A 14,396-nucleotide genomic window follows, 5' to 3' on the forward strand; every position below is an offset into this window, starting at 1 on the left:
GCACTGGCAGAGGCTGCCCAGGGAGGGGGTTGAGTCACCTTCCCTGGAGGGGTTTAAGGGACGGGTGGATGAGGTGCTGAGGGATGTGGTTTAGTGTTTGATAGGAATGGGTGGACTCGATGATCCGGTGGGTCTCTTCCAACCTGGTTATTCTATGATTCTATGATTCCCCATCACACGCCAGGGATATCAACTCATCCTTGGTGAGGGCAGGCGCACAGGGAGCATGAGAAGGATGTGTTTCTGCTTACCTCCTGTTTTCCCTTTGCTTACAGGTGGTAGCCAAGCGGAGCAGAGCTCCAGCCAGCCTACCCAGAGATGACGGCCGCTGGTCACCCCAGTGCTTTTCTAGACTGATCCAGCACCTGACCTGTGTCACTGTTGTTTCCTTGCTATCCTATGTCACTTTTTCCACACAGAATTAGGTCCAAGTAGCTCATCAGACTGGGTAGGGAGGTGCCTGACACTGATGAAAACTGCTTTGCCAACAGCAGGACACACTCTTTTCTTCCAAAATACTTTGTCGTGTCTTTCAACATGTTTTCAGTCACTCTTGTGTATTTCAGCAGGCCATAATGCGTTTGACATTAACTTCTCCTTTAGTATGGAAAAATATTCATATTCTTTAAAAGCAAGTGTAAACCTAGAGCGACTCAGCCTTTCATTTCTTGTTGTAATTCAGTAATCTCACAGAATTGAAGGATAAAACCTGACTGAAAGATCATTTTCCATCAGCTGCTCATTTGCCAAGATTTAACCAATCCCATTCTTCCTAAATTATTTATTTTATACCACTGATCTTTTACTTTACGTAGAGACTATTTGCTTTCCTCTCTCTCCGGGCCTCTTTCTTCCCTTCTCCTTCCCCCCATAACTTCTCTCAGGGTTTCCTCCCTCTCCCCCACTGCACACTCTGCTTCATAAATTTTCTCAGCTTGAGCCTTCTCCTCGTCTCTTCCATTTTGTCCTGGCTGTTCATTTCCTCTCTGTTCTTCTCCTTCCTCTTTGCCTGTCAGTCGCAGACCCTTTTTTACTTTCCACTGCCATCAATTTGAGGGTTAAAAAGAAAAAAAAAAAAAAGAAGTCAGCTGGATGAGATTTAATGTTATGAATTAAAGTGTGTGTGTTGGGGAGGAGGATGGAATAAAGCCTCTTTATTTCAGATACTGAAACCATTAAAGGTTTCTCTTTGGTAATATTGTATTGCCTGGCAATTTCACTTACTGAGTGTTCCTAAGGGCTCAGTTCAGCTGAAGGGACACTAAAAGCAATGGTTTTGACTTATTAAACTAACCACTTCTTATTATTTAAAATTGGATTTGCTCTCGGTTTGATGCTGTAATTGTATTTAAAACATTTTTATTACAGTATTGACTTCTTTCAAGTGCTGTCTTTTCAATTATAATAATTTTACACTTACTTCCTCCATCTAGATCTGAAATATTCATTGTTTTTTTGGGAGTCACTGCAATGCCTCAGTTTGGACCATAATTATCCATTGCAAGAACACAGGCAAAGCCAAAATAAATCTCTCTTCTCACTGTTTTTCTTGAGGGCTTGATGAAGTCCCTGATTTCACAGAGTCCTATTGAGAACAGAGGATTTACCCCAAGAAAACTGTATGAATTTAACTTTCAAATCAAAATGTATTTTGAATGTTTTCAGAGAGTCTCTCTACACCTTTTTGTTTGCTGTCCAAACAACTCAGCAGTTAGTGTCAAACCTTAATCATATAAAGAGAAACAGCAGCTGAGGGACATATTTTATTTTGTTCCATTCCTCACTGTACTCAAAAAAAGATGCAACACCTAAGCACAACACTGGGAAAAAGGGAGGCGGAATTTCTGAAACAGTGACGTAAAAATGCAGAGCACAATACTTGAAACTAAACCATCGTGAAGTAACCGAGGAGCATACTGTCTTCCCCCATAATAAAACAGAGAGGAAATAAACCCCGAAAATTCTCTTCAGATGCTCTCTCTACAGTTTCTGATTAATTTCCCTCTCAGAGACTCTAACTGGAAGAGACTAATGTGAGATCATCAACATCCAATGTGTGAAGAAAGTGAGCTTCCCTTTATGGAAAATCCGATAGAGTTCAATACCAAATAATTTTTCTAGTGACTTAAACAATTGCCTATGGAGTACCACAGATCAGTTATATTCTTGTTATGGAGCTCTACAGACTATTAAAGATACACTCCCTTCATGGTGAAATTTTACAAAATAGGTAATCAGTAGGTGAAATCAATATGGATGCACCAACATTAATAAGATTATGTTAACTTGCACCAGAGGAAGATCTGGACAATGTGTGTTTGGAGTAATTTGATAATGAATCCATGCAAATTTCTGTTGGTTTTAACAAATGTTAGATCCTACACCACTTTTGTGTATTGATCTTTCATGCTCTGTTGTTTTGGTTTTTTAACAGGAAACCGCTCCCTCCACCATATGGTCGAGCTGCCATCCACACTATTCTCTGCTTATTTCACCATCATGTAACACTCTCCTCTTCTGGGAACTAGATGACAAAGTGACATGTGAATGTTGCTTACAGCGCAACACGAATTTCTGCTGATTTTTCTGGCACAGTACAGCAGGGGCTGACCATGGCAGCCTCCTGCATAAAACACCTGTTCTGCAGCCTTGTTTGCCTTCCAAAGCCCTCCGCAGTCATAAAGACCAACCTACAGAAAAACAGCACAGAGAGACTCCCTCTGGGTTCCCAGGTACAGGCAAATCCTACAGCAGAGTCCCTGATATTTCCAGTGAATATTTTGAACCTCTTTCCTGAGTGTTTAACACTTCAGGTGTCCCTGTTGAAGCACACCCCAGGTCAGTCTATGGTCATATGCTCATCCTATTTGAAAGACGTCAAACACAGTGATTAAGAAAAGCAAATCCATACATACCATTCAGCAACTTAAAACTGTGGCATTTCTAGTAAGGTCCTCGGATATAGAAGGAACTACGCAAGGGCTCACAAACCATTAAAAACCACATCAACAGAGAAAACTCATGGCCTACCTGTCCTTAATCTAATCTCATTTTACATGTTTACAGTGGTCTGTAAAATGTCTCGCACTCATAATTTTAAACTGTAAGCCTGACTCTGCAGGAGTTAATTGGGCAAAAGACCCACTGCTATTTACATTAAGAGACTGAGAACTGGGGTTTTATTGGTTTTTACAAGTTTTCTGACGAGCTGCAGCGTGCCCAAGAACAGCTATGTGCTGATTAAAATCCTGCCCACCTTCCACCTCGTTTTCAGAGTACAGCTGAGTTTGGTGAATTCCTCTGAAGTGATTTAAAGAAAGATCTTATTTTTCTCTGCATATGAGATTTATTTGCCAGTCTTTCAATAGTGTAGTCTTGATAAAAATCATACTTACAGTCTGATGAGCTTTCACTACTGGTAAGATTAAAGAAGCCAACACTCCTTTATATTAAGAAGTCCTTGCACTTAATGTTCTGGTTTTATTTCAGGTGAGATATATCCCCACGGGTAAAGGCATCTCCTCTGATGTCAGAATGGGAGAGGAGAAAAAGGAATTGCAATCTCCCTAAACCAACTAGTACATTCCTTGGAGCAACAGCCCCTAGTGTTCCTCGGACAGCTGTCAAAATGCTCAGCTCTACCACTCATGTGTTGCTTCTTGTCAACGTAGAACTGTTGCACTTTGAACCTTTGAAATAGGGGCACAACTGAACTGAACTGAACCTAGAAACAGCAATACAGAAATTAGGCAACACTGCACAGGTTATTCTGATGTGGGAAGATGATGAATGGGGATGTGCTCAGTGGCAAGGTGCCACTGCACGCTTTTAGTGTCCCACCTCCTCAGAACTATATCTAATGGGATGCTCCTTCTACAATCACATCAGCCTGGGAAGCTGGTAGAGGACAAACTATATACCATATAGACCTCATTGCTCTCTACAACTCCCTGAAAGGAGGTTGTGGAGAGGAGGGAGCTGGACTCTTCTCCCAAGGGAGAGGGGACAGAACGAGAGGGAATGGCCTCAAGCTCCACCAGGGGAGGTTTAGGCTGAACATTAGGAAAAAATTTTTCACAGAAAGGGTCATTGGGCACTGGCAGAGGCTGCCCAGGGAGAGGGTTGAGTCACCTTCCCTGGAGGTGTTTAAGGGACGGGTGGATGAGGTGCTGAGCAACATGGTTTAGTGATTGATGGGAATGGGTGGACTCGATGATCTGGTGGGTCTCTTCCAACCTGGTGATTCTATGATTCTACGTATACAGTATAGGGTTCAGCACACAGGTTGGCATTGAACTTCATGCAAACCAACTGAAAGAGCCAGCTGCTTCCAGTGAAGGAGACACAAGTGTCCTTCTCCCATAAGGGGATAGGTATTCCATAAACTTAAAGTCAACACCTTTTGCATACGATTAGGAAGGAGGAGTAGGGGTAATATTTTCATATGAACTCAAGTCAAATCTTTGGTAGAGATCTACCCTGAAGAGGGGCTGGAGTGAGTTGGAGAACTTCTCTGTAGGTTGTGTGAATTGTTCAGATAAGGCTTTTAAAATGCATAGTTCCATGGAAACCTCACCAAGAATTCCTGACTGGAAAGCCCACTGCACTCTACTTTTGCAGTTGCCAAAATGCAGCCAGTGAAAAAATATGTCTTTTTCCATCAATAAGGATAATAATTCCCTTCCCCAAGCCAGTGTGAATAGCCCACAGTTGTTAACTGGTCTATACAAAACAAATAAGGTTGTGTTTCAGTTTTCAGAAAGTCTGACAGCATGGAGAATTGAGATTGATACTAAAGTTCCACAAAAATAGCCTAAAAAACTTAGTGGGAGAGAACAGATGAGAACAGCTTTCTGGAGTGGGTAGGGAGAGAGAGAAAGGGAACAGGGAGTCAGGTAAAAGAAAAGAGGTTGTTTTTTTAAGCCATAAAGACATGTCTGATTTTGCAGATCAGTTCTAGTAAATAGCAGAAGGAGCAGTAAGGGAAAGAAGGACAGAAGAGCTGACTTTCATTTTGGCAGAAGGCTAAATGAAAAAGGGCTACAATGTGTGATTTACGTGAAGAAATTAGGCAGTGCCAGCTTGGAAGTGAAAGTCAGGGAAACAAAATGGATGAATGGAAAACACTTTTGTTAAAGAACCTGAATATGTCTGGAAACAGGATTTTTTTTAGTGCTTTCAGCTTCTTGCAGAACTTTAATAATATCAAAATCTGTTCTGCATTTTTGAAAATCCTAAATATAGGATGGGAAATCGTTCTCTGTGAGAAAGCCTTTTTTGATTAATGAAGAAATGCAAGTGTAAAATAAACCATTCAATATTGCGGAAATATTTGTAAAGTAGCTGAAGTACAGAGTAAGGGCCCAATCTAGATCCCCTTACAGTTCAAACCCACAACAAAGTCAATGGACGTTTTGAACACCTAAAAATGTATGTAGTGATTGAGCGTAATGTAATGATTGAATGTCAGTCTTTGGTACTGTGGAACGGGTATTTCCTGCAAATCCCTACCGTTTCACCCTCTTCTAATTTCCTGACACAGGGAGAAGCAGCATGAGATGATGGGGGCCTCTTTGTGGAAATGGGGTTAGGGGTCTTGGCAAATCAAGGTACATTCATCTGGTTTACCCCCCTGACATAGGCTTGGGTACCCAGAAATTATTTGTACCAGTTCAGTTTCTCTAATTGCTTTCAGATCTAGGGTAAGTTTGTTTCACTAGAATTTATCTGTCCCCAGCAATTACTCTGTTCGATGTACTTCTGGTTTAGATTTTCAGAGAAAGAAAGAAAATATATACTAAGTCTCAGTTCCTTTGGTTAGAAAATTACCCTAAGTATACATGCAGTTTAGACTGTCTTAAAAGAAAGAAGAAACTTTTCCTTGATAGAGATTAATGTTTTCCCTTGTAATCTAACAAGTAGAAATTGAATGAATGTGTAATTTTAGATCCCAAATCAAATAGCAGACCAAACCCAATTTCTCAGAGTCCTTTCATTATCTGAAAGTAAAAGGCAGAAAACCAGCTGTCATAAACAAGTAATTATTTTAATTTTAATGCCACACTTCGTGGCCTGACAGCAAATCCCCTGGTTGCTGTCTGTCCTTTCACTTATCTGGGCTGGGGAAAAAAAAAAAAAAGTATAAATCATGCTAAAGCAATTGCACATGTAAATGAATCTGCTGGAAATGAGATACCTTCGTGCTGAAACAACTAGAGGTTCTCCTCGCAGCGTTATTCCGGCGAGATCTGGAGAGTGGAAATTACTGCTCAAAACTCTTGGGGGACCCGCAGCTGCCTCTGAAGAAATGGGGCACACGGGTTTTGGGGCTTGCAGACCCTGGGCTACTTCGTCAGGCTTTATGGTAGCCCGCATCCTGCATCCCGCATCCTGCACCCTGCATCCCGAATCCCACATCCTGCATCCTGCATCTCGCATACTGCATCCTGTATCCTGAATCCTGCATCCCGCATACTGAATCCTGCATCCTGCATCCTGCACCCTGCATTCTGCATCCCGCATCCTGCACCCTGCATTCTGCATCCCGCATCCTGCACCCCGCATTCTGCATCCTGCATCCTGCACCCTGCATTCTGCATCCCGCATCCTGCACCCCGCATTCTGCATCCTGAATCCCACATCCTGCATCTCGCATCATGCATCCCGAATCCTGCATCCCGAATCCTGCATCCTGTATCCTCAATCCCGCATCCTGCATCCTGCATCTTGAACCCTGCATCCCGCACCTTGCATCCCGCATCCTGCATCCTGCATCCCGTATCCTGAATCGTGCATTCCACATCCCGCATCCTGCTCCCTGCACCCTGCACCCCGCATCCTGCATCCCGAATCCCACATCCTGCATCCTGCATCCTGCATCTCGCATCCTGCATCCCGCATCTTGAATCCTGCATCCTGTATCCTGCATCCCGCATCCTGAATCCTGCATCCCGCATCTTGCATTCTGTATCCTGCATCCCGCATCCTGAATCCTGCTTCCCGCATCTTGCATGTCTCATCCTGCATCCTGCATCTCGCATCCTGCATCCCGCATCCTGAATCCTGCATCTCGCATCCTGCATCCTGAATCCTGCATCCCGCATCCTGAATCCTGCTTCCCGCATCTTGCATTCCGCATCCTGCATCCCGCATCCTGCATCCTGAATCCCGCAACCTGCATCTTGCATCCTGCATCCTGCATCCTGCATCCTGCATCTCGCATCCTGCATCTCGCATCCTGCATCCCACATCCTGCATCCCGCATCCCGCATCCTGCATCCCGCATCCTGAATCCTGCATCATGCATCCCGCATCTTGCATCCCGCATCCTGCATACCGCATTTCGCATCCTGCATCCCGCATCTTGCATCCTGCATCCCAAATCCCGCACCCTGCATCCCGCATCTTGAATCCTGCATCCCGCCTCCTGCATCCCACCTCCTGAATCCTGCATCCCACATCCTGCATCTCGCACCTTGAATCCTGCATCCTGCATCCCATACCTTGCATCCCGCATCCTCAATCCCGCATCCCGCATCCTGCACTCCGCATCCGGCATCCTGCATCTCGCATCCTGCATCCCGCAACCTGAATCCTGCATCCCACATCCTGCATGCCGCATCTTGAATCCCGCATCCTGAATCCTGCATCCTGCACTCCGCATCCCGCATCCCACATCCTGCATCTCGCATCCTGCACCCCGCATCCTGAATCCTGCATCCCACATCCTGCATGCCGCATCTTGAATCCCGCATCCTGAATCCTGCATCCTGCACTCCACATCCTGCATCCCACATCCTGCATCTCGCATCCTGCATCCCGTATCCTGCATCCCGAATCCCACATCCTGCATCTCGCATCCTGCATCCCGTATCCTGCATCCCACATCCTGCATCCCGCATCTTGAACCCTGCATCCCGCACCTTGCATCCCACATCCCGAATCCCTCATCCCCCATCCTGCACACCACATCTCTCATCCTGAACCCTGCATCCCACCTCCTGAATCCTGCATCCCGCATCCTGCACCCCGCATCCCGCATCCTGCACCCCGCATCCTACATCCCGCATCCTGAACCCCACATCTTGCATCCTGAATCCCTCATCCTGCATCCCACATGCTGAACCCCGCATCCCACATCCTACATCCCGCACCCCGAGCCCCGGCGCTCCGAGAGGTCAGCGTGGGGGACCCGCCGGTCGCGCCGGAGCTATGGGAGGGGGGTCCCGGTACCCGGCGTTAGGACACGGGGATTAAAAGCCGGCGGCGGCCGGGGGAGAGGGGGATTATCGTGGTCACGCCGCTCGCTCCCGGCTGGATCGGCTCCGAGACAGGGATTAGCGCCGGCAGCGACCACCGGGGCGGGATTAGGCGGAGGGAAAGGGAGGGGAGAGAGGGGGAAGAGACGAGCGGACGGCTGAGACTTGCGCCAGGGGTGTGGGGGGGGGGATGCAGCCCAGCCCCGGCTCCGCACCTCGCGGAGGAGCCGCGTTTCCCCTCCGAGGGCCGCGAACACGCCGTGCCCCCCCCCCCCCTCACGGAGCATCCCCGGCTCCGCGCCCGCGGTGGCAGCACACGGGGGGACACGGGTGGAAGCCGGAGAGGGGGGGAACGGGGAGAACCCCCCCACACACACACAACCCGCGGCCCTGCGTTTCCACCTGCGGGGACGCGTCGCCGGCAGCCATGAAGGAACCTGGGGAGGTGGGGGGGGAGGGGGTGTGAGGTGGAGGCCCCGCGCCGCCACACGACGCCCGCTCGAGGCTCCACTAGGCCGCGCCCCCTCAGCCAAAGCCACGCCCCCAACTGAGGCCACGCCCCTCGCCCGACGGCGCCGCGCTGCCGAGGCCACGCCCCTCGCTCAGGCCCCGCCCCTCGCTCAGGCCCCGCCCCCTCGCTCAGGCCCCGCCCCCCTCGGTTAAGCTCCGTCCCCTCGTTCAGGCCCCGCTCCCTTGTTCAGGCCCCGCCTCCGGGCCCGCTGCCTCGTTCAGGCCCTGCTCCCTCGGTTAGGCCCCGCCCCCTCGGTCGGGCCACGCCCCTTCGGTTAAGCTCCGCCCCCTCGTTCAGACCCCGCTCCCTTGTTCAGGTCCCGCCCCCTCTCAGGCCCCGCCCCCTCTCAGGCCCCGCCCCCCGGTTAGGCCCCGCCCCTCGGTTAAGCCCCGCCCCCTCGTTCAGGCCCCGTTCCCTCGTTCAGGTCCCGCCCCTCGGTTAGGCCCCGCCCCTCGGTTAAGCTCCGCCCCCTCGTTCAGGCCCCGTTCCCTTGTTCAGGTCCCGCCCCTCGGTTAGGCCCCGCCCCTCGCCCAGGCCCCTCCCCGGCCCCAGTCCCGGTCCCCGCCCGGTGCGGGGCGGGGCGCGGTCCCGTCCAGTGGCGGCCCCGTCCCCGGGGCAGGAGGCGGGCGGCGGGGGCAGGCGGGGCAGCGGCTCCGGCAGTGGCTCCGCCAGTGGCTCCGCCGTCCTCGCCGCGCGCAGTCCGGTGCCCGGCAGCCCCGGGGCGAGCAGCGACTGTGCCTTCCCGCGGGGGCACGGCGAGCGCCCGCAGCCCTAGGAGTTTCCCCGAAGCAGCCGTCACCACACCGGGAGCACTTTTGGTAGAGAGGGAGCAGGAGGACACCCCGAAATGACTTTCTTCCCGAGGCGCCACTGAAGGGGACTTACTGGAGTGGAACCATAGTGGAATTTGGGTCTGGAGAGGAGTTGCTAACGCCTTCTTTTTTCTTTTTTTTTTTTCCTTTTTCTTTTTTTTTTTTCCTTTTTTTTTTGTTCCTTCTTCTCCCCGTTTCCTCCCCTCTTCTCGCCCGCCACTGGAAATGAACAAATTGCGTTTGCCATTCAGAAAGTAGAAATACTCAATACTCCGTCCCCGGGGAGGCACACATGTAGTAATGACAAAGGATTGCAAAGGAGAGAGTGGCTCCAGTTTCCCAGAGAGATCCCCTTAAATGGATTACTAAATGGGACACTACACCAGCTAGTTCTGTCCTCTAGCTGCCTAGATACATGCACCGAAAAGGTACAGTACGTCCCCCGTCCGTGTCCCTACCTGATAATCTCGGGGTTGCTCGGGAAGAGGAGGCTCCCGGGGCGCCCCGGGAGGAGCGAGGATGGTTTTGCGGTTTGAGGCTGGGCTGCTTCTCTCGGTTAGCGCCGGGGGAGGGAGGCGAGAGCCGCCTCGCGAGTGCACGCGCCGCGCTTGCTGCTCCCACTTTCCAGGCATCTTCGTGCCTTCGCTTTTCTTTTTCTCTTTTTTTTTTTTTTTCTCCCTTTTTTTTTTCCCTACCCGCAACTGTGTTACGGTGTCTTTGTTGCAGGGACAATGTGGGCTCTCCGTGCAGAGGCGTCACCCCGCCGTCTCCGCTTCTCCACGCGGGGTTTTTGGGTTGAGGTCGATCTATTCCTTTATATATATATATATATTTTTAATTTTGATTATTATTTCAAAGCTGAGACTGCGGGTCTGGGGGAGACGTTGTTTGGTTGCTTGTTTTTTTGCGGGGAAAAGGGCTGGGGAGCCGAGGAAACTTCTTGCGAGGCGCAGCCCCCGGCGCTGCCCAGGGCTTTGTTCGCGATCGTGGGGCTGGGGCTGCGCGTTCCCGTCCCCGCCCGCTTCCCCGCAGCCCCTCGGAGCCCCTTGGAGCCGGGGGCAGCGCTGCTTCCACACCTTCATCCTCCCTCCCTTTCCACTGCCTCCTCCAGCTGCTTCCCCCCGGCTGGAGGGGTGCGAGCAGGACCGGTGGTCCTGGAGCAAACCGGAGCCGTCGGGGCATCCCGGAGGGTGGGGAGCATCGAGGGAGGCAGCGCGGCTCCTCTCCTTCCAGCCAGCCGCTCCTTCAGCCGCTCCTCCACCCTCCACGGAGGAAAAGAGAAAGTTTTCCCAGGGAGGAATAACAGGGCTGGTTGGCACAAAGGAGTTCGTGTTCGGTCAGCCCGGAGGATGGCCGGGAGCGGGGCGCCTTCTGCCGCTGGTGCTGAGCAGGGAAGGGATTCTGAGCAGGGAAAAGGGATTCTGAGCAGGGAAAAGGGATTCTGAGCAGGGAAAAGGGATTCTGAGCAGGGAAAAGGGATTCTGAGCAGGGGAAAGGGATGCTGAGCAGGGGAAAGGGATGCTGAGCAGGGGAAAGGGATGCTGAGCAGGGGAAAGGGATGCTGAGCAGGGGAAAGGGATGCTGAGCAGGGGAAAGGGATGCTGAGCAAGGGGAAAGGATGCTGAGCAGGGGAAAGGATGCTGAGCAGGGGAAAGGATGCTGAGCAGGGGAAAGGATGCTGAGCAGGGGAAGGGGATGCTGAGCAGGGGAAAGGATGCTGAGCAGGGGAAGGGGATGCTGAGCTGGGGACGGGATGCTGAGCTGGGGACGGGATGCTGAGCAGGGGAAAGAGATGCTGAGCAGGGGAAAGATGCTGAGCAGGGGAAAGGGATGCTGAGCAGGGGAAAGGGATGCTGAGCAGGAGAAAGGGATGCTGAGCAGGGGAAAGGGATGCTGAGCAGGGGAAAGGGATGCTGAGCAGGGGAAAGGGATTGCACCCTACACACATCCATCCCCTCACCCCGTGTTTGCTCGGGCTGGGAAGGTTCCCAGGTGAGGGTGAGGTGGTTCGGAGCCGTCCCTGCGGCTCGAGGCTCGGCTCGGCACCGCCCCGCGCTCTCAAAGTTTGGGGGTCTCCTTCGCCACGCCTGGAGAAAGTACCTGGCTTCTTGGGAGGGCTCGGCCGTCCCACCACCCTTTCCTTCCTTCCTTCCTTCTTTCCCGGCCGAGGGAGGCGTTTCCCGGGGGGTGACAGGCAAAGAGGTCTGAGGTTGCAGCCTGGTCAGCCGCTGCTGTCCCGCCCGGCTCTTCCCAGGGTGAGTCTCGAGGCGGTAACTGCTGGCGTTTTCCCTTAGCCAAATGTCTTGTCTTTTCCTAACCTTGACCGCCTGTTCAGAGGGAAATCGGTTCTGTCGCCCTCCCCGAGCTAATTGATGCTTTGTGAAGTTTGTAAACATGCGCGCTTGTGCCGGCGTCTCCAGCTGCCGTGGACGCGGGATTGTTTCTAAACGGCAAAAAGTAAAATGAAAGGCTTTAAGTCAGCTTTGGGATAAGTTGCAAAAGAGGCTAATTCCCGACTCTGCAAGGTGAATGCTTGATCGACTGAAGGAGCACATACGGCAAGCAGGTGTTGTAAATAACGAAGAGCTTACAGTGGCTTATTATTTGACATAGATGCTGCTAACTTTTGTCTAGTATCCTCCACCAACGACGCTAATTGTTAAGCTAACCTCAGAGATGGGAGCTAGAGGGGCGATTTTCCCACTGTCGTTGCAAAAAATCAGTGCGGTGACTGCTTTGGCTTTGCATTCATTTGTTCTAAGTGCCATCCAGTGAGCCATTCTCATGCAAGTAGTCTTTACTTGGCGGGTAAATCCTTTGGCATCAACGTGAGAAAGTCCAGCAGAGTCAGCCTCTGTAATCACAGAACTCATGGAGATTTCAAGGAGTCTGTGGCATTTCTCTCAGAGTAAGATTTACTCAGCTGTTATCATGTTCAGGGCTTCCTTTGCCATTTGTTTTCAGACCAGAAAGGCAAAATGACCCTGTTCTGGTTAACTTCTGATTGTTGGGTTTCTTTTTAATGGAACTAATCTAGTGCATTGTGAGGAAATTTGGGTCTGCTCCAGCAAACTGCTTTCTTCATGGAATTGCCTCATACGTTGTTGAAAGCAAATACTAGCTTCAGTAAGATTGGGAGGGTTTGTCACTCTTAAAGTCCACTTGCCAAGGCATTTCACTGTCTGAAGTATAATATTATCTAAAAGGAAACCATTTTTAATATGATGCTTTTTCATAAGGTATAAGACAAAGAGAATATATACTAACTCTCTTTAAAGCCAAACAATTTCCTATGCATAAAAACATTGATCTCCATTCTCCACCACTCCTCTCTGAAGAAAATCTCTGGCTTTCATGGAAGTTTAGTTCATGAGCAGAATGCCCAGATAAGATTTCTGTCTGAACGCTAAATGAATTTTAAAATAGGAAGTAATACCGTAAAGTGTATTTGCAACATTTGCTTTTCATATAGTAGCAATCAAATGCTTGAAGCATGGGTGAATACTTTCAGGGAAGATGAATCATATGGACACAGATGTTCTTACGTATCTCAGTTAGTCTACATTAGAACTGTATATTCATACTTAATGGCAAACCTAACCTTATCAACTGAACTTGTAATACTTGAACCAAAAAACAATTTGGCACTAACATCTGTGAGAAATGCTAACATCCCTAGCTACTTGAAGATGAAAGTGAATATTAGCAATAGTCCTTTCTTAATGTTTGTGAACAGAGGATTACAGTTATTGCAGTTTAAGACTGATGAAGGGGCCCGGTTGGGCTAAGGATGAGGAGTTGCCTTCATTGAATTTTTGAAATGGAAAAGAAAAAAGAAAAGGAGAGAGATCAAATTAATGACCTGTGATAAATCCAGACTAGAACTGTTTGCATTAGAAAGGAAGTAGGTGATTGTGAACTTGCTTGTGCATGTTTTGTGAAGGGAAAGGGAAATTTGTCATCTTGTTTTGAAGAACCATACATAAATACACATGAAAGGAGTTTGCATGGTGTACAGCAGGGGAGACATAAAATGTTTTGGGATTAAATTGACCTGAGCTAATACATGCCTCGCATCCAACTTGTTTGCAAGAACGCATTGTTATACTACTCAAACAAATGTTTTGTGTACCTGATTCTCATATATTATACCAGAATGCTGAAAGGGAACAACTGGGTAAATTCTGAAAAGTAACATTCAGCTCTGTTAGACGCAGCATATGCGAGAGAAAAGTTGAACTGTACTGTAACAGAAGTATTCACTATCCTAATTTAATACAGATGCTGCAGTATTTTACCTCCTACTACTTCATTTATTCAGGAGGCAAATCTTTAGCCTTTATCCTTCCCTGTCTCAATTAACCAAGTAGGCTTTGTTCGCCCAGTGAAGCCTTGCTTCCCTGAGTAATTTCCTGAGAGTAAAGGCAGTTGCTGAAATATTACTCACATAAGGACATTTTTTGTGTTTATGCCTTAGTCTGAAAATACTGTTCTCTGTTGGGAATTGATGCTTGGTGAGGACCTGAAGCTGTGGTGTGAGTGCATTAGCCCTGGATCAACCTTCAGTGTTAAGTCAGACCTAGGTCTGCATGTTATGGGGAAAGTCACGTCTGACAAATTGTGACAGGCTTTCTCATGATGGGGCAGTGGAAACATAAGAGGAATAAGCAGTGCTTTTTACTGCTGACCATTTGCGCATTTTATACTCATTAATTCTGTGTATTAGGATTACTCTGAGGTGGGTGGGGTAGTACTTGGAGATCATTTTGGCAGTAAGATACGGTCAGTAGTAGCATAGAGTCTGGCTGCTGATCA

At 49.2% G+C, this 14,396-nt stretch overlaps 1 protein-coding gene across 4 annotated transcripts in view; it reads left to right on the forward strand.

The window, feature by feature from the left end:
* The first annotated feature begins 9,750 nt into the window (after positions 1–9,750).
* The window catches only part of SEMA6A (semaphorin 6A), a 116,898-nt gene continuing 112,252 nt past the window's right edge, over positions 9,751–14,396 (forward strand). For 3 of the 4 annotated variants that reach the window (XM_069880964.1, XM_069880969.1, XM_069880970.1), the window contains exon 1: positions 9,751–10,009. The gene's annotated coding sequence lies outside the window, so the exon portion shown is untranslated. Of the gene's footprint in view, positions 10,010–11,771; positions 11,837–14,396 lie in introns of those variants that run through there. The other variant, XM_069880965.1, reaches the window with a different exon arrangement.

The sequence above is a fragment of the Phaenicophaeus curvirostris genome, chromosome Z, assembly GCF_032191515.1.
Source record: "Phaenicophaeus curvirostris isolate KB17595 chromosome Z, BPBGC_Pcur_1.0, whole genome shotgun sequence".
NCBI classification, from domain to species: domain Eukaryota; kingdom Metazoa; phylum Chordata; class Aves; order Cuculiformes; family Cuculidae; genus Phaenicophaeus; species Phaenicophaeus curvirostris.